This window comes from Canis aureus, chromosome 8, assembly GCF_053574225.1.
Source record: "Canis aureus isolate CA01 chromosome 8, VMU_Caureus_v.1.0, whole genome shotgun sequence".
Classification (NCBI taxonomy): domain Eukaryota; kingdom Metazoa; phylum Chordata; class Mammalia; order Carnivora; family Canidae; genus Canis; species Canis aureus.
In genome coordinates, this window is record NC_135618.1 from 16,638,198 (window position 1) to 16,658,341 (window position 20,144).

The window sequence follows — 20,144 nt, forward strand, 5'->3', positions numbered from 1 at the left end:
TTCTGTGCTTCCTTCTCCTCCTCCCTGCCCTGACCCTTTTGAGAATATAATTTAACTTGGAACATATGTAGATTAAATCAGGGAAAATGTGGTTGGGGACAGTAGGTTCACATTTTTCTTGTGGTTTTTTTATTTACTTATTTGTTTTCCTACTGGCTGTTTTGGGGTCGGGGAAAGGGGTTGTGCATTTTCAAGATGGAATTGCTCTCTGGGCCTTCTTTTATTATCTTTGAAATTAGATTCTTCTCGATTATTCAGGAGCAGATTATCTAGTTTACAGACTATCCGGGTATTTTGTTTCTTCCCTTTCCTCTCTCCTCGTTGCCAGTGTTTTGACAATTTCCTCATGCTGCTGACATCCTCAAAATTGACCATAAAAGGAGAAAGGAAACATCCAATCAGCTTTGTTTGTTAATTGCTCTGGTACAATTTGTTCAGAAAGAAACTAAAATATAGACCAAACTGGAGTTTGAAGATTATCTGTGAATCAAATCTTTCCATACTTTCTGTAAGCCTCATTTGTACAGATAATCGAGCATTGGCAGAACTTCAGAGAACTATCTCTTAAGAGAGATCAAACACTTCTCAAACCCCAGCTCCCTCTGCAATGGCACATTTTTTCATTCCCATGGGAAAGTCATTGCTTAGAGAAGCAAATAGAGAGAGGTGCTGAGAGACAGAGGGAGAGAGATTCCCCTGGTCTGATTCTACCTTTGATGGGACAGGCTCTGCAGAGACTGGAGAGGTTGCTGATTTGTTCTGGGTCCAACCTTAGGTGTAACTGTGTGCACGTGTGTGGGCATGCGCATGCTTGTGCACTACCTAAATCCACCTCGAGGCAAGATGCCAGGAGAGAGATACGGAGGTCAATGCCTGTGAGCCGCATGTTTCTTCTCAATAATGAGAACTCTCTCCAACCCCCCTGCCCCTCAGTCTCCCCTCTTTTGGGTTCAGGGCTGCTCTTCTACTCTGACCACCCAGTGGTGTGAAACTAATGATTAACCCTTTGGCACCAGTGCTAGAGGTATTTGCTCCACTAATTGGTAATGCAAAACCCATTAGTGATTAGTGTGGGGCTACTCTGAGTCCAGATGTCAGAAGGTTAATGAAAAATTGAGTATTGTATTTTGCTGGGGGATTACAGTTTTTCAGATGGGTGATGTCTTTTTCTCCTTTCTGCCAGCAGCTGAGGTTGAGCATCAGGCTACTGGCCTCCATGGGCTGGCCTGCTTGCGACAAGTCTGGTTGGATTTTATCTGGAAGATCAGAAAACCTCTGTCACCAAACTCAAAGACCATCTAGAACTATCCTTCACAGTTCAGAAATGGAGATGGCTCCCAAGGGCCACATTAAGAAGTAGATTTAATTGCCCAATAATTGCAAGGGTTTTGCCCGCAAATATATTTGTTAATTGAAAAAATATTTTTTTTTTGCCTTATTTGGGCTTCTGGAAATGGATAAGAGGGAAATTTATTGGAGAACTTTATTTGGACTGGAGGACCCATTTGTGCAAGTACATTCCTTATTAATAGGTCTTTGTTCTTGCTGTAACCCTCAGCAGGTATTTTGAGAGGCATACTCATTTTCTTCTAAGTCATATCAGCATGGTAATCACTTTTGGCTGAAAACCAGCTGCCATTTGCATGTTTAATAAAAATATAACACTAATACCATATTCGAAACTATTTTTCCTTTTAGTCCAAGACTTCAAAATTACCTGCTTCACTACAGCTACCATAAATGCTGTTTACCCCGGGTTGAAGTCTTTAAAATAGGGAGGAATCCTACAACAGTTTGATTACTCTTTCTTTCCCTATCAGTCACCAACCATCTCTCTTAATTATGGTGTAAGGACATTTACATAACCAGGGGGAGTGTCCTATAACTACATTTCTATTATGCTTGGCACTTGTGTGAAAGGATATTATATTCATGTGCATTAGAGATTGCTTATAAAAGATCAAGACAATAATAGCCGATCAGACAATAAAGGTCTCTTTTCTCCTCCCAGACAGGCTGTCTCTGACAGAAGAATACAGTTCATCAAAAGTGTCTGCAGGTTGTCAAACTCAGGGAGGTTTGGGGACCCTCTGAGGCTGTCATGGTCAACAAGAAGATTTTCTGTCGGGCTTCGCCATCACTCACCCTGAGGAAATAATCACTCACTACATTCTGCATGTTCTCATGATAGAGCTCTCCATTTGAGAGAAAAGAGCCATTTTATCAAAGGACAATATAGCCCTTCTCTGGGTCCACGTAGCTTCCATTATCAGACCATAATAAATCATATTTATGTTCTCAGTTAATAAGACTGATTACAATGCAGGTTTCAGACGTGGGAAAGCAAAGCAGGTGAAAAGACGTTTTAATGAAAATATGATAAGAAAACAGCTTCTTGTGAACATTTCATGCTATTATTTGTAATGATTACAGACAATTTTTGATGCATCTTCTTTAGCAGTGGTTTAAGCTGCATAAATTGGCTCACTGGTAGATAAGTAAAAATGATAAGAAAAAAATCATGAAATTGTCTTGTGTTGTCTAGAATCATTATGTACATAACAAGTGCAAAATGGGTCTAATGTATGTGCTGGGGATGGAGGGAAAACAGATTTCTCAGGGAAACATGGTTTAGGTATTATTCAAAATGATTTAGAAATTTTCTCATCTCACTTATTAAAAGTGTGTGCTCCCTGAAATTTGGGGTATGCCAGGCATTAATTTCATCTTGGTAAATGAATCAACAACTCTACCTCCTTTATTCAATCTCAAAGTTGTTTTTCTTTTTCTTTCCCCCTGCCCGCCCCCCTCTTTGGAGCTCAGTACAAAGAGACAAAGAGATATATACTTCCTACCCAATGTTTGTGTACAACTGCCATTTGTGCTAACGGGAGCTGAGTGCCTACTTGGGAGGAGAACAGACCCCAAAGTTTAATATTGAAGTGTACCCTATTAAAAAGGTCTGGACATTTTTAGCCTCAGTGAATTCAATTACATTAAAGTACCAACTTTCTAAATTAGTACAAAGAAGAAAAAAAATCATATAAAGTATTGAAATAGCCTTAGCCTTTAACTGTGTAGTAGAGAAGAGCAGCTGATGGCTGAGGACTTGGGGTGTGCAGACTGTCTTGCTCATTCCTACTAATTTATGGATTTGATAGTGTAACAAATAACAATTCCAGGTTAGCACCCACAACACTTAGAACACTTCTTTCTACTGTCCATTTGCAGCTTTGATGAGGACTTTATTATCCTTGGCTTTCAGGTTTCTAAAAGACAATGAGACTTCCTGCATTCCATGCTATTCTGGAGAGTGGTATTCTGAAACATTGGCTTACTACAGTTTACCACAGATTTAGCAAGTGGTTGGGATATTTTCTTTATTTGGGGGAAGAGGGGATTGGCAGCCTTCACTTGTACACTTATGAGAGGATCTTGTAAAATTTGCTGGTAGGAGAGCCATTGTTATGAATTGAAAAAGCAAACATTCTCCATAATGAAGTTGTCGTGGCTAGACTGCTGGAAAAGGCACAATATTGATGGCACTGCAAACTCTACTTACCAAAAGCAAATTTAACAACAACCAGAGTCTCTATTTTACTCAGAGACTTTGGGATTGTATTTTTTCTGAGCCAGTTTGCACTAATATTAGATATTGGGAGACTTGGTAATGTCAGTGAAGCCTAACAGATTAACTTCACGAGTCAAAAGAAAAATTCATATGGAAGATGTATGATTTTCATTGATAAGGGTAGGCATGTACTTATGGATGTATGTGTGTGCCTATGCAGGGGTCCTATGTTTTTCTGCAATACTGTTCTTTTTCTTGAAATTAAAAACCTATTGAGATTCAGTCCCCTCCCCCTAGATCATTGCTTTCTTTGTTGGCAATTTCTCTTTGTTCTATTCTAACTTGAATGGAGGAGGGGAGAGTGATTGGCCCCATGTCAGTCACATTGTCTGACTTCCACAGAAATAACTGCCAAGACTTTTGCTGCATCTTCCTTTGATTTTAGCCCTCACTCCATTTTTCTTTTCATAGGTTGACCAAAAAATATTGCCTGCAAGAGAATTCTGTAATGCCACCATATATCTAATATCTATGAGGCGTTTTGTTTTAGCGTTACTGGACTTAACCACAAAAGACACTTGACATTGATAAAGAATCTGTCAAGTCCACCCTGATCAGTGCACTGAAATCGCTCATGACAGGGAAGACACCAACCCCCTAAAGCAGTGGTAGATTAGGAGAAAAATGATTAGGAGTTTCATCGTTGTGAAGCCATTTCATGTTGGACCATATACTGAGCCAAATACATTTTACTTGTCGCACTCCATTAGCATGTGTGAAACAGTTGGGGAAATGGCCATATGATTAGACAGAAGGAAGCCTGGATTCCCCATTATTGGGACTTGTTACTACTGAATAATGTCTATGCAAGAGGGATTGGTTTAGATTTCATTAATTTCTTGTATGATGGAAAAGAAGTAGAGTTCATGAATAGAACCTACATAGTTCAATCACAAACAGTGCCTCTATATCTCTCCCAACTTTCCACATTTTTTTAAAGAAGTCTTGGTGAAATCCACATTTTTATTGGCAAGAGCGTTCATGAATGTTCGACTCCTAAAATTTCCTCCCTCAATCTTTCTATCGAAGCCAATAGATTACATTTTTCCCAGGGCCCAAGCAATCTTTCAGTGGCTAAGAAAAAAACAAAAAACAAAAAACAAAAAAAAAAACAGAGAACCAGCTTGAAATGAAGACTCATGTCTGGTGTAGTTCTTACAGTTTACATTAAAATTTTTTAAAGGGAGAATGTCATTGAAAAGATGACTTTAAGGATGAGAAGGTAAGAAAGACTGTGATACAAAGGAAATTCCCAGCAATGCTTAAAACTCCATGACCACAGCACCATAAGGAAAAGACAGAGTAGGCAGGCTTTTCCTCTTGGGGGTAATCTGTTGAAAACCCACACAGAATGAAAGAAAAATCTATTGTGGGAAAGAAAGATAGCTTTCTTGAATGCTGGCTGCACGATCACATATCTATGAGTTGTTAACGTTCTTTAGAACAAAATCTTGTCCCACATATGACTGGGGAATTATTAAATGTTGACTATTAAATCTTTTAGTTAGTTTCACACTGTGTTTATTTCTCCAGCATGATGAATATGCAGATTTAAAATTGAATGCCTTTGTTCCCAAGAAAATGATAAAACCAAGTCCTTGCCGAAGTCTAGTATTTACAGATGGGTTCTCTGAAGGGATGACTCACCCCAGCTGGTGGCTGCCAATGTCAAGTAAAATTTTGCCACCTCCCACCTCCATGGAGAGGGACCATTTGGATTGGGAAACTGCAGGGACTTTGATGATGGTCCCTCGGCACTTGTGCAAAACTTTGGCCTTATTTAGTCATTGTGGGTGACTTTCCCCAGCCCCAAATCCAAGCAGAGGCAGCAAACAGACATTGTTTCCAATAGCAGGAAAGGGCAAGGACAAACCAAAGGGCCAGGCCAAGAGGTGTATGCCCCCGGACAGACCAGCAGGGTGGGCAGTAATTAGTGCAAAACACCCACCTGTGTCGTTTTTCTTGCATTTCCTCAGCTTGTCAGGCCCCCAAAGCTTCGTAGTTGGTCCAAGAATTCAGTGCAGTCAGGCCTCCCTTGTGGCCACACAGAATGTGTTTGCAGTATTGAAGGCCGGCCCAGGACTAATTTTGAAAAGCAAATCTGGGAAACAGCTTAATTTCATTTCCCTTGAGATTTTTCTGGGACAAAGTTAGAAGTTAAGACAAGTTGAACAAAATAGCACTTAGAGGCAGAGGCTACTTTGAGCAAAAGTCTCCTACATTATCTCATTATCCTTGTCCCCCAAATTCTCTACTATGAAGGAGATTTAATGGCTTTTCAGTAAATGGTGGTAGTTCTTCATGCTACACTACCATGCTTTGCAACCCCTGTGATGCTGCTGTGAACTATGGGATCTTTAATTAGAGTGTCCTCTTGAACATCCAGGAGAAAAGCATAATCAAATGTATATAGTAACTTGTGGGGCTCAATTTCACAAGTGTTTACTGAACACCTACTATGTGTCAGGTACTATGACTCATAGACCAGGTCTCCTAGACCAGGGCTCTTCCTACCACCTGACACACTGCCTCCTTGGTGTGATTGAATAAGACCCATAGTTAGTGCTTGCTTCTGATTTTGGGAGTCTCAAGTTAAAAATAGCCATTTTGGTTGAAACTCAAAAATACGAATGTAAGTGAAATGTGTGCTTACTTTTCCTCAAGGTCTCAGTAGACAGTGATGTACGTAAGAACACAGGCTTTGAAGTTCTGGTCTAACCATGGCTCCTCTGCTTTCCAGTTAGTCCTTAGGCAAGTTACGTTATCTAAGTCTCAATTTCTCCATCTCTAAAATGGGTATAATAATATGACTTCTTTTCTTAGCATCGTTGTGAGGATTAAATACATGTGAAAAATTGGAGCAGCCGAAGCCAGATTAGGAGTTGGGCCATCAAGGCAGCTTCCTGGGGCAGGGGGTTGCATGTCAATGTTTAAGGGACACCAGACACCTCCAGAATCAATGATAAATGTCATTCCAGGAACTCTGCTTTCTGTACATGATCCTGATATATCTGACTAGATGGAATTAATCCTATCTGCCAAAATAGATAGCATCCTTCAGAAGAGAGAGAAAAAAATCCCCATTTGCCAGTGTTGCTGGGTTTCAGGCTGTTGCCACCCACCCTGAGACCAGTAGTTGCAGGGAGCTAAAAATCAGCCAAACAATGCCTGGGCTGCGGCTGTATTCTGGAGAATTATGCTATGTTCTAAATCAGAATCCTGATACCAACCTTCCCAAGCAGTTTTTTGATTTAGAGAGTCTTAAGAGAATACAAAAAAAAAAACAAAAAACAAAAAACAAAAACAAGAACATGGGAAACAGTCTGTCAACATGAAAGTCAGGGAAATTAGATTTTTAAGCAAAATTTGAACAAGATTTTATAACTCTATCAATATAAGTTATCTCTGTGCTTTGAAAGAAATGCTATTCAGTTATAAGACTAAAATAAGTGAAATGGAAGGCAATTCTAATCAAGTTAAAATGTTTCAGTGCATGAGATAATTCTCTTGTTTTTAATATCAAGAAAGACATACATGAATTATATTAGGAGCAAATCAGTTTTTTTCCATTCTCAGTAAATGACGGTCGGTTAATAGGATATTGGCTTGTAGGGACACTGCGTCGGTCGGCCTGGGCTCCCCACGTTCCTCCTGGCCCTGAGCTCAGGGCTTAGCACACGGTAACTCTCAGTGCGCCTTTGCCTGTGATCAAGCATCTGATTATGAATTCTGGAGCAAATATTGAGTCTGTAAGTTTAGGACTTCACTTTGTGGCACAACAGCAAGGGAAGACGCTGAGCTGTTGGCAGTGCTGCTCTTGGCACCTCCGGGCTGGGCTGGCCTCTGTATCTCCCCTCTTTCCTCTACTCCCTCTTCCTTTGCACTCCTTCCTTCTTCTCCTTGCCCACTTCCTGCCCCTGCTCCTCGGCACCTCGTGCACCTGGAGCCCCTCTTGGTGCACCGTCCCGTCCGTGCTAGCTCTCTTCTCCCTCTGAGGGGAAGTCAGAGCTGGTGACAGATCAGTGGCCTGGGAGGGAGGTCAGGAAGAGGAGCTCCACAGTCATTTTGCGCCCATCAGCCAGATCTTGGCAAATTGGTTGTGAGGCTTAAATGCATGTGATAGGCAGGTCTTCTGGACATCAGAACCCCCAAAAAGGACCCAAAAGGGGAGCTGGAATATACTTGTTAGTGTTCACACATTTTTAAGGATGTAAAAACCTTTTTCACAAACATCAGTCAATGTGAGATCCAATATACAGAACACATGAAGCAGGTGATGCTCTAGAAGCAGGAGACCAGGAGTTCAGCCTCTTAGGACTCATCTTCCGCCACCACTCCAGCTCCCACTCTTGCTCTCAGGTGGCCTCCCAGATCCACTTCAGATCCAAGGTAATTCCAATAGCGGTAAGGTCCTTGAGGGCAGGTGCTGAGCCTATCTCTTCCAATCCCGAGTCCCACCCCATCCCCTCAGTGCTTCCCCAGCAAAATGCTAGTTAGGTGTAAACTGTGCTTATTTATTTACTCCAGTCAACTTCCTTGTGGCTAGAAAATAGAAGAGTATTACTGTGTGCTTGTAATTACAGAGATTTCGTCTATTTGAGGTGATATTTCAGAGCTCGTTTAGGGTTTTAACGATAAAGTGATAAAAATGAGATGCAATTTCTTAGTCAGGTCCACCTCGTGGTCCTGGGTGTTCTGAGCATTTAATCAGTACGCGGCGTCTGTTGGGGTGGTTCTTGACTCACAGTTCCCTCTTCTCTCAGGCTGACACCAACAAATGCTAAAAAGCCTCCTTGCCATCACCGAGAGTAGCATCACAAAGGGTTGAGGGGAAATTATTTGGGAGTCTCCCTGACGCTGCTGAGATGTTTCTGAGTCCTGATGATGGTTTTCCTCCAAAGGGCTGGTGTAAGGGACCCTTGAGGCACCCAGCTCAGCTTGTTATAGGAAGGACTAAATGAGTATCTCCAACAACCTAGGAAAGAGGATAGAGCATTTTGAGTGTTGAGGGTTTAAGGTAAAAAACCAAAGCAATTGGACTCCAAAGGTGGAGCCCTGGAAGGAAAGAAGAATGGGGTTCTGAACCCCTGAGGGAGTGGACACTGGAAGCAAGACCAGCTCAGTGCCTCTGAGGCTAAGGAGCGCGGAAGACCGTGACTGGAAAGAGCTGGGCGTAAGTCGCTGCCTGGTAGGAGCACAGGTGTGGGAGACGTGGAAGATTCTCGCTGCGCTCAGCTCTGAGGAAATGGCGCCGTCCTCCCTTGGAGAAGGCCGCAGGCCTGTGCAGGGATCTGGATCTGCGAGGCAGTGTTCCCCAGGGAATCGTACCATCTGCCAGGCCCACAGGACTGACACTGTGTTGCTAGGAGAAGCGGGGTGGCGGCGGGGGTGGCTGACGGCCCGAACAGCCTCCTGTACTCTTCTGGTGGGGCTGTGTGGGAATCCAGACTTCCCGAATGGCCGGTCAGGGAGCAAGGAGGTGGGAGAGACACCAGAAGAGCCTGTTAACAGTGAGCCTCCAGCAGCTCAGCAGAAGAAAGAGAAGTACCACGACCAGCTTTTATTATCCCAATTCGGAAAGACAGGCAATACTGCCCACATGTTGAATAAAGAAATGTGATGTTCGGGTCACCTTTGTGACCACAAACACCACAGCACACGACACACAAATGTGATGTTGGGCTGTGTCCCAAATTTCTGTATGTCAAAAGGTCCCTCCTGGACTATTACAACAGAGAATGCCAGATGTTTCTACGGGTTTCACTCCTCACAACGGTCGTGTTGAGATAAGCAGGGCAGTTAGCACTATCTCCATTTGCAAGGTGAGGAAACCATTGCTCAGGGAGATGGAGTGACTTGCCATTGTCACAAGGACAGTTAATGGCAGAGCTCTTTCTACTGTGCTGAGAGGTAAGTCCTTCACCAGGGTGGAAAATCTGAGAGAGAGCACTTGGCTCTTGACAAAGCTGTCAAGAGGTCTGGCTTCCGGTTCTAGTTTTTCCACCAGCTGGCTAGGTAATAACAGGCCAACCCTCGTTGGGGGGGTTCTTTACGTTTCTTTCTCTCATTTTGGGGGATAAGTCATGGCCTCAAAGGCCCTTTCTAGTGTGAACATCTCTTGGATTTGGGGAGAGAAGAGATGGCTTGTGTATGGGATTTGGGAGAAAATTGCTAGTTAACTTCCAATGTCTAGTTTCCTCTTTTTTTTTTTTTTCTTTAATATACTTTATTTAAAAATTTTTCTTTTCTTTTTTCCTGGGGGGGAGGGAAGCAGCAGAGGAAGAGAGAGAGAGAGAGAATCTCAAGCAGACTCCATGCTCAGCACAGAGCCCAACAAGGAGCTTGATTTTAGGACCCTGAGGTCATGACCTGAGCCAAAATCAAGAGTTGGATGCTTAACCGACTGAGCCACCCACGTGCCCCAAATAAACTTTCATTTTAGAACAGTTTTCGACTTACAGAATTTTGCAAAAAGACAGTAGAGTTCCCACGTATCCCATGCTAGTTTCCTCTATTACTACATCTTATTTTAATATAGTACATTTGTCACAATTAATAAAACCAATATTGATGCTTTATGATTGACTGAAGTCCATATTTTTTTTCAGATTTCCTCAGTTTTTTTACAAATACCTTTTTTTTTTTTTTTTTTTTTTGAATCCCAGGCTCCCATCCAGGATCTCACATTATACTTCTTAGTCATGTATTCTCTGACTCTTCTTGGTTCTGAGAGTTTCTGAGACTTTCCTTGTTTTTGATGACCTTGACAGTTTTAGGGATACCAGTCAGGTATTTTGTAGAATGTTCCTCAACTGTGATTTGTTTCATGTTTTCCCCATGATTAGATTGAAGATAATATACTTTTGGGAAGACCACAGAGGTCAAGTGCCATCCTTATCACATCATATCAAGGGTAGATACTATCAACATGATTGATCACTATTGATGTTAACCTTGATTATCTGGCTTGAGATAATATTTGTTAAGTTTATCCTCCATAGAGTTACTCTTTTTTCCCCTCCTTTTCCATACTGAAATCTTCAGGAGAAATTCACTTTTAAATGTAGCCCACACTCAAGGAATAGAGAATTATGCTTGACCTCCTTAAAAGTGGAGTATCAGATTTGTTTATTTTCTCCTATTTACATAGTCAACCATTTATTTATATTAGTATGGACAGATGAATATTTGTTTTTACTTTGTGTTATAATCCAATACTACTTTATTTTGTCACTCCCTTCTTTCATAGTAGTAAACTAAATAAGTGTTTAGCTGCATAAATGGCTATCATGAAAAGACTACATTTCCCAACACACCTTATACCTAGGTGTGACCTTATGATTAAATCCTAGCCAATGGTATGTGAGCAGGAGTGACAAGTGCCACTTGTTTCTTTTCTTGAATGCTGAAATGTGGCATTGAAGCTAGAGCTGGAGTAGCCATCTTGGACAAGAAGATGACCTCGGGAATGCAGACCACAGATGGTGGTGCAATAAGATAAGAGCCTTGGTCCCTGACACTGTGGAGGTCCATAGAAACCCTGGCCTGATGTGCCTGCCTGTATATTACCTGAAATAGAGGAAGGAATTCTATCTTGTTTAAGCCTTATAGTTTTGACTTTTCTGCTACTCCCAGAAGAACTTAATCCTAATTAATATAGTGTTGTGTGTGTGTGTGTGTGTGTTTAACTTTTTTTTTTTAAGAGAAGGAGAGGGGGAGGGGCAGAGGGGGAGGGAGAAATAGAATCTCAAGCAGGCTCCACCTCACTACAGAGCCTGACGTGGGGCTCAATCTCACAGCCCTGACCTGAGCCAAATCAAGACACGTGAGATGCTTAACCAGCTGAGCCACTCAAGCACCCTAGGTGTGTGTATTGTTACAAATGTGTGTTTATAAGGAAGAGATGGGTCCAGGAAATAAAACTGATTTAAAAAGAAAATACACCAGAATCTTCTAATTAGCTTTCCAGAGAAGAAGAATTTTATTATATTCTTATCATTTTTAGTAAAGATACAACTATGAGTAGTAGGGTGTTATTTGTTTGCCGTCTGGTTCTCTGACTTCCTTTGTCTTGGGAAACTCACTAAGATTGGTTCTTGAGTCACAAATATAAGGCACGTTCCACCTATTATCCTTGGAGTAAACTGTGAGGGCACCTGAAATCTCTCTGCAGATGATGCAGAGTGTTCTATTTAGTAACTTAAACTGGGTGAGTCTTTGCTGCTATGTTTTTTTGGGGGAAAAAAAAGAAAGAAGATTTTCTGAAAAACATTTAGTTAGAAAAGTGTGCTGGTGTTGCCTGATATGTGTTTAAGATTGAAAGACTTACACTTTGAGAAATAGACTGTGGATTATTGCTTCTGTCTTGTTTGGCCATGGAATATTCTCCTAACTTCAGGTTGGGGGAGTGAGAGTGAGACAGTTTGGGTGGAATTAATGGAGAAGGTTGGATGGGCTACAGGGGGCTGAATGGAATACACAACTTGGGACGTGGGGAAGAAGGGATGTAGGACTGACTTTGAGAATGAGGACCAAGGATTTTAGTGAGGGGAGAGTGACACAGTCATGAATTAACATGAAGTTTGGAAGGTGATTATGAGGTTGCATAACACAAAGCCAAGAAATGACGACTGTACATCTCAGCTACAAATAAGATATTACCCTTAGGAAGTTGAAGGCCATGTGATTCAGTATCACAAGAGTGTCACAACCATGTGATCAAAGGAATTTTCTGAATAGCCCAATTTCTTCACTCGGATTTCTCAAAAATCATGACTATGACTCAAAGAAGAACACAATTCCTTTTCCTTTCTTGTTCTTTTCCATTCCTATGGCTATTCCAGCAGCTGCTCTCCACAGTTTTTGGAAAAGTCTCTTCTCAGACCTTCACTGATTTTTCTCTTCCTCTTCTCCCTCCCCTCATCTGTACTTCCTTCTGTTAAGTTGACCTAGCCCATGTGGAGCAAGATTTTGAGAAGGACACTGGTGGGAAATTAGGATGGAAGTTATAGGGTTCTGTTTCTGCAGGCTGGAGGATGTGACAGGTATCTCTCCACCCAATTTTATTATGAAAGTGACCATGTGAATACCAGGATGTAAGCTTCCTCTAAAATATAAGCCCCATGAGGCAGGGATTTTTTTTTTTCTATTCACTGCTGTATCCCAGGTACTTAAAACAGTACTGATATACATTAAGCACACGATAATTATTTGTTGAATTAATGAATAAATGCATCCAGTCAAATATATGCCTTCCCAGATTCCTTAGGAGTGGTCAAATGAGAATTCTGGCCAATGACATAAATAAAAACCTTCTGAGAGTTTCTAAGGATATTTTTATTTCCCTGGTCAAGGTTCTCGTATATAGCATGGCCCTTCCATCTTTCTTCTTACCTTGAATGAGAGCATGGTTTGGATCCACAGCAGCCATCTGTGGCCATGAAGTCACAAGCACGAGAGAAAGTCCATGAAAAGCACAAAGGCATTGATGTCAACATGTACAAGGTGCGGAGCTAACACAGAAGCAGCTTGTCTCCAGACTTCTTGTTACATGAGAAAACGAGCCTTTTTATATAAGATAACTGTTAGTCAGGTTTTCTGTAACTTGTGATCTAACACGGTCATAACCAATGCACGAGGGGGAAAGAATACAAATATTCTCATGACGATAATTTCTATTTCAATTTATATGTATGTTATTCATGGGCCATTTTCTTCTGCCTAATGTGGAACTCTCACAGTAGAGGTTGACAAGATAGGGGTCTTATTTTTTCCAACTCAGGACAAGTTATGCACATAGGATTTCTATTGACTTTAGGCAAGGAAGACTTGAATTTGTTCTTAAGGTAGGTGTTATGGGCTGGATCGTGTCTCCCCAGCCCCTTCCCCAAAACTTATATGTTGAACCCCCACTACTTCAGAAACTGTATTAGTAGATAGGATCTTTAAAGAGGGAATTAAGTTAAAATGTGGTCATTAGAGTGAGTCCTAACCCAATATCAGTGGTATCCTTATAAGAAGAGGAAATGAGGACACAGGTACAGAGGGAAGACCACCATCTACAATCCAAGGAGGGAGGCACCAGAAGAAACCAACCCTGTCAACATATTGATTTCTAGCCTCCAGAACTGCCAGAAAATAAGTAAATGCCAGTCATTTAAGCCACTCAGTCTATAGAACTTTGCTATGGCAGCCCTAGCAGACTAATACGGTTGGGCATCAGACTTAACCCACTGATAAGCTATTGGTTCCAGAGTTCTCTCCATGCGATGCTATAGCCAGGAACTCAGCACCTTCATCCTTTGTTCTCTGGCCCAGGTTTCTATTTCCTCATCCTATAGGCTGAAGGTTCTCAGGCTTTGGGCATAACACACCACCTGTGGAGCTTTCTCAAATACAAATGCCCAGGCCCCATCCCCCAAAGATGCTGGTTCAATAGGCCTGGTGGAGCCCAGGAATCTTTATTTTTCAAAAAGTACCCCCCATGATTCTGATGCCCCTAGAGTTGAAAGCCACTGCTCTTATCTTCTGTCCTAAATGGTCAGATACCCTCCACCACAACTGACTGTGCTTTAAGATGGATAGTCAACATTCTTCTGCAGTTGATCCTCAGAGACTGCTTCCCCTCTTTTAGGGCTTTTAGACTTTTGGGGATTTGCATGACCCACTTGTCGCCACAAAAAGAGCCCTCCTAAGAATGACCAAACAGTCACCCAGAGGTAGTAGAACTGAGAGGTAAAGACAGATGGGCCTCTGTCTTCATCATCTGACCACCTGGGTCACTTTCCAAGTTATAAGGAATCAATAAATTCTTTCTTTTGCATAAGTCAGTTCAGAATAGGTTTCTGACACTGGTGATCCAGAGAGTCTTGAAAAATTCATACCAATATGGCAAGTTGGCGTTGGAGAAGGATATCTTTGATGATTCTGTGAAGGGAAGACCTAAGAGGGCAAATCTGAAGGCAGAGGTCTAGTCAGGAAACTATTGTGATAGACAAAGAGAAGGCTCTGGTATAAAGTGGGACAGGGGCCACAGGGGTAGCAGAAGGGATCTAAGATATATGAAGGTGGTGGGATGATCAGAAGTGTGTTACTGACTGGGCTGGGATCTGGAAGCAGGAGGAGGATGTCAACATTCTGGCCCAGGGGACTGGAGATGGGTGTGCCATTGGCTGGGATGAGCAGCAGCATGTAGTGATGTGTAATTTTGTGGAAAGACTCTTCTGAACATGTTGAGTCAGATGTGCCTGTGGAGTGGCCAAGTAGAGGGGATTAGCAGGACTTTGGGTGAATGAATTAGATCAGGTGAAAGGTCCATGCCAGAGCTGCAGGTCTGGGAGGTGCTGCCTGGCTTCCAGAGCCAAGGGGGTGGTTGAGGTGACTCAAGTGGGATGTGGAGAGTAGAGGGGCTGAGGCTGGAACTCGGGGACAGTTGTGTTCCAGCACCATTTGAGAGAAGAGGTAGAGCTGGAGCCAGAAGAGAGAGAGGAGGAGGCAAGAGAGCATCATTAAGAGGAAGAGCCTGACCATGCCAAAGGGGTCTCCTGGGCCACTGAGCAGGTTCTGTGTCGCAAGCAGCTCTGGCTGCTGAGCCCTGCTTTGAGGAGGCAATGTGGTGCCAGGAAAACAGTGGGGGCTTTGAAATCGGATCCTACCCCTGCCCCACAGGCTGGTGTGATGTTGGGCAAGTGTCTCAGCCTCTCAGAGCCTCAGTCCTCAAACCTATAAAACAGAGATAATATCCCATGCCTAGGAGTCAGTGAAATACTGAATAACTGGTACTGAGAAAGCACTAAGTGCAGAGCCTAGCACATCCCAGGTATTCAGTGCATGTCAGCCTCTCACCTTCTTCCTCGTTTCTGCCGTCGCGGTGCCATCCACCGACCCCACACTAGTCTACTCATTCCAGTCTGACACTAGGCAAGGCTAGTTGAAGCGCGTGAGCAGATCGAGGGTGGGATGAGGCGTGAGGGGTCATTAACCAGTAAGGGACCTAAGAAAAAGAGACCAAGGGTATAGGGATCTTGTTGCTTGAGAACGGGAGGTGCTGGCTCTTCAGAGCTCCCAGGGCTGCGAACCATATGCAAGTCCAAAGGGTGAACTAAGTAAAGCAAAGAGCTACGAGGGCCAGAGCCAAACAGTGGGCCACAGACCATCCATCGATCCGGATCCTTATCTAGCGCAGAAGGCCATTCAGGAAGGCAGGATTCTGGTGAGGAAATTGTGGAATTAAAATGAACTATTTAGCAGAGTGAGGAGAGGGTGAGTGGAATGGGCTGAGGGAGTCAAAAGTTACAAAATTCCAATTATAAAATAAATAAGTCCTGGGACTGAATGTACAGCATGGCAAAGACAGTTAATAGCACTGTGGTGCATATTTGAAAATTGCTGAGTATAGAGCTTAAAAGTCCTCATCATGAGAGAAAAGATTCCGTAAGCATGTCCGGTGACAGATGTTACCCGGACTTAGTGTGGTGATCGCTTCACGATACACACAGATATCGATTAGTTACCTTGTACCTGAAACTAATATCATGTATGTCAATTATGCCTCAGTAAAAAAAATAAAATAAAATAAAATGGACTATTTGCCTGTAATAAGGAATACTTCAAGGGTAGGTGGTTCTCCCTGGCAGGATGCTTTCCTAGACTGTTTTCTATTTTCACAGGAGATTTAAGCCCCAAAGAAGATGTATGTGGGGCAATCCACATGCCCTCCCTCATCCCACACTATGTGAGTGCCCCACACTCTAATCTGGCAACCCAGAGCCAGGCTCTTCTTACTCACAGCAGTCCCCCAGGAAGAGCCTTTCTGAGTCCTACCTCACAGAAAGGGCAGAAGCAATACAAATTTACTCAAATTTTGTTAATAACATTTTTGTTTGCAATAACCTCTAAATGATAGCCTATAAAAATGTAAATTATTTTCTCTGCTATCTGTTACTTAGGAGCAATATTACAACAACAGTAAAGGAATCTAAACATGATCTAATTTCACATTTTACTCCAAAATGTGGCCAGGGATAAAGGTCCCAGCAACAGTGGTGTCCGGAAATGTAGATTTTCAATTTGCAAGCCTTGATGGTCTCTGGAGGACCGATTTAGTCGGTCAGGCTTAAAAAGAGGGAGTCTCTTTGTAAATGCTGGGCATCGTGGATAGTTTCTCTCCTTTTGAGGGTTTGAATTTTAAAAGATACACTCAAAGGTTTTGCACATATATTTTTTGCTCACCTATTTATAGAAACTGGCTTGGTTAATCAATATAGCTCATTTATATTACAATGATGGTATTTCACTGGCTTCAGCCCAGCCCCCTGCGAAGTCTGAAGAGTAAAGAATTTCATGATTCGTGCGGGGAGACATGCACGGCTAAGAGCAGGGGTGGGGATGGAAACAAAAAGAACAACCATTCCAGAGGATGACTTGAGGATGATGGGGATGGTGTCACAGCATGTGCAAGAGAGAGCCCGTGGTACCATCCTGGGGGGGCTGGGGGTCTCCTGGTCTGGTAATTGAGAAACCCAGGGTTCCAAGGCATCGGGTGATATCAGGCCTACAGCTGAGTGGGCGCTTGGCAATTTTTGTCACACCCTGTTGCCTCTTGAGGGTCTGGCTGTGACCCTTCTGTGTACACCTCCAAGAGAACCTCAACTCCTATTTTACTCTTAAGAGACCAGAAAGGATAGCAATCGCTCCGCAAACCTCATCTTGCTCTGAAACCTCTGGAGGAGACCTTTAGAGTCAGGTTCAAACTTTGTCTTTCTGATTGGGTTATACCTTGTCTGACCATAGAAAAGTGTCCTTTTTCGCAGCGTTTTATCATCCCTGGGTTTTTTTTTTTTTCATACCTGGGTTTTTTGACAACCTAAAAGCTGATAGCTCTGACAGCTGGGCTCTGCATTAAGTGTTTAACTTGTGGACCAGCAGATGGCGCCATTTGTCACCCATTGACACCCGCACACACAGGCGTGCGGCCTCTTGCCTCTTTAATTTGGGTAGTATTAGAAGCGCAGTGTTTTCGACTGTTTATTATGCATGAGCCAAAATTCCATGAATGTGTAACATTTTCTCCTGTATTTCCCTTTTTTATAACATCATTTAAATTCCTTATTAATAATTTAAAAATGTTCTGGATTTTAATCACTTTTCTCATCACTAAAATATCTGATGAAGGGATGCTCCACTCCCCCCCACACCCCCCTCCCCCGGCTGAAGGTGAGATAGAGGAAACCATGAGCAAGGAAGCGAGATGAAAATCTCACTCCTAACTCAAGCCCGTGGCCCCCCTCGCGCATCATCTCATCTTTTTGGTTTAATTGAATAGTATTTATTTAATTAATAAAAATATCTGTCTAGTGCAGGTTTCAGAAATCCAGGGCTCGAATAGGCTGCCATTAATAAAACAAGTTTTTTTTTTTTTTATATCCAAGTTTAATTATGGTGGTGTTTGTTTGATAGCTTGTTACTGTAAATAAAAGAGATAAAGGCAGCCCTTCACTGGAGTAGCTCGAGAGCTGTGAAATATGTACCTAATTAAAACTATTGGTGTAAGAGGCTAATAAAGTACATGTGCCTACTAGATGTCTTATTCTAATGAATCTCGGCTAATTTGCTTTGACTGATGAATTTCGGTGTTAGTGGTAGGGGCTGAATAATTATGAAATTTATCACAAGATACAAGGACTCATTAAGGATTACTCAGGTTGAGTTAGAGGAATGTTTTCTTTGTCAAGAACACAGGCCTTGACCAACATAATTACGGCAATGCCAAAAAGTAGCCAGATTCCGATCCAAACCCAAAGGAATGTCGCGGGCCAGGAGGAGCGCATGTCATGGGGGGGGGGGGGCGGGGAATGAGGTGGGGGTGCACAGGGGACTGTCAACTCTGGAAGAAACACCTGTGCGGTCCTCAGCCCTGAACTGTAATCGGGCATTCAGCGCACACAGAGCTCATGGATAGTTCTAATGACAAGGACTCCCTTCTCGCTCTCTTACTGAAAACACTTTCCCACTCTTCATGAGTTAAAATAGATGAGGCTAGCATTTATTTAGCAAGGACACCGCTGCAGGAAGCCCAGTCAGCCCCAAATTCTTTTTTTTTTTTCCCCTCTATTTATAAGTCTTAGCTTTCTGAGTCTCCCAGCTGATTAATTAATCTGATTTCATTAACTCCTGGGTGGTAGGCCCCCAAACTGAGGCCATGACCGGAGCCCATTTGGGCCAGTCTCACGTAACCACTCGCAGAACACCCAAGAGGTAAAAAAAATATATATATCTGTTTATCTTGGAATGGAAGTTCCCACTATTACAATGTGTGCTACCGGCAATGCAGAGAAGGGCTGTCTTCCCCCAGCCACGAATGAGATAGTCTAACCTCCACCACCCAGGAACCGGGGCAGAAGGTGAGGGCGGGACACCATCCCGAGGAAAACAAGAAGCAGAGGCAGTGACTCGATTACCCTCCTGCAGGCAGGCAGGATGGAGGATCAGAGCATGGGAGCGGGACCGAAAGGCCACTGGGGCTGGTTTCCACCTCTTCTTCTGGGGACCAGGAGGAGGGGTGGGAGAGGCGGGGGAGGAGAGACAGCAGCGCTCATGTGAGTGACAGGTGATGACACCCCAGCCAGAAGCCTTGTCAAACAAATGGAGGCCTATTTATCCCCCTACCACTAGAGATGGCTGTTCCCAGGGCTGGAATCAAGGGGAACAACACAAGGTCTCACGGGGGCCTCATGCCCCTGCCGCCAGGGCCGTCACAGTGTGAGAGGGTTTCTCTTCTTGTTCACATACGAACAAAGGACTTTAAGCTCTATGACATCAGACCAGATCTATAACTATACCTAAAATGTATATACACGTACATCAATATTTGCTTCTAAATGTGATTTAAGACGGAAACAACTAGAAATTCAACTAGTAGGTGTTTTCCTACCAAAGCTTTTCAATCAATTAACCCCTTGCTTTGTTTTTCTTTTCAAAACAGTTGTGACGTAAACTATCCCAATTTACTTAACTTTGAAGAGAAATGCCAGGCACAACATTAAGCGAGATTTCAACCTTCGTGCCAAAGAGCAAAGCTTATTAGATAATTCACTGAAATTTTTAAGTTATTGTTTTCTAACTCAGGAAGGCATCTCTTTTTCAGGAAAGGAAACATCGCTGTGATTTAGGACAAGCGTGATGTAGGGTTTAGGATTTTCCCTTCTTCCTCCCCCCCTTTCTCCTGACCCTTTTGCCTAAATAAAGTGATGATGATGATGATGATGATGATGAATATTTAGTGCTTACTGGGGTGCCTGGGTGGCTCATTCTGTTAAGTGCTCGACTCTTGATTTCAGCTCAGGTCATGATTTCAGGGTCGTGAGATAGAGCCCCACGTCGGACTCCACACTCAGCGGGGAGTCTGCTTGAGATTGTCTCCCTCTGCCCCTCTCCCTACATGTGCCCATGCTGTATCTAAAATAAACAAATCTTAAAAAAAAAAAATTCAGTGCTTACTGTGTGCCGGGCATGG

At 42.8% G+C, this 20,144-nt stretch overlaps 2 long non-coding RNA genes across 2 annotated transcripts in view; both read left to right on the forward strand.

Annotated features, from left to right (window-relative positions):
• Positions 1 to 3,397, forward strand: part of LOC144318389 (uncharacterized) — a 32,410-nt gene extending 29,013 nt beyond the window's left edge. Inside the window, exon 3 of the long non-coding RNA XR_013384264.1 lies at positions 2,012 to 3,397. This is a non-coding gene — a long non-coding RNA (uncharacterized LOC144318389). The remainder of the gene's footprint in view (positions 1 to 2,011) is intronic.
• LOC144318391 (uncharacterized) overlaps positions 1 to 20,144 on the forward strand; it is a 103,874-nt gene that overhangs the window by 53,435 nt on the left and 30,295 nt on the right. The gene's annotated exons all lie outside the window — the stretch shown is intronic.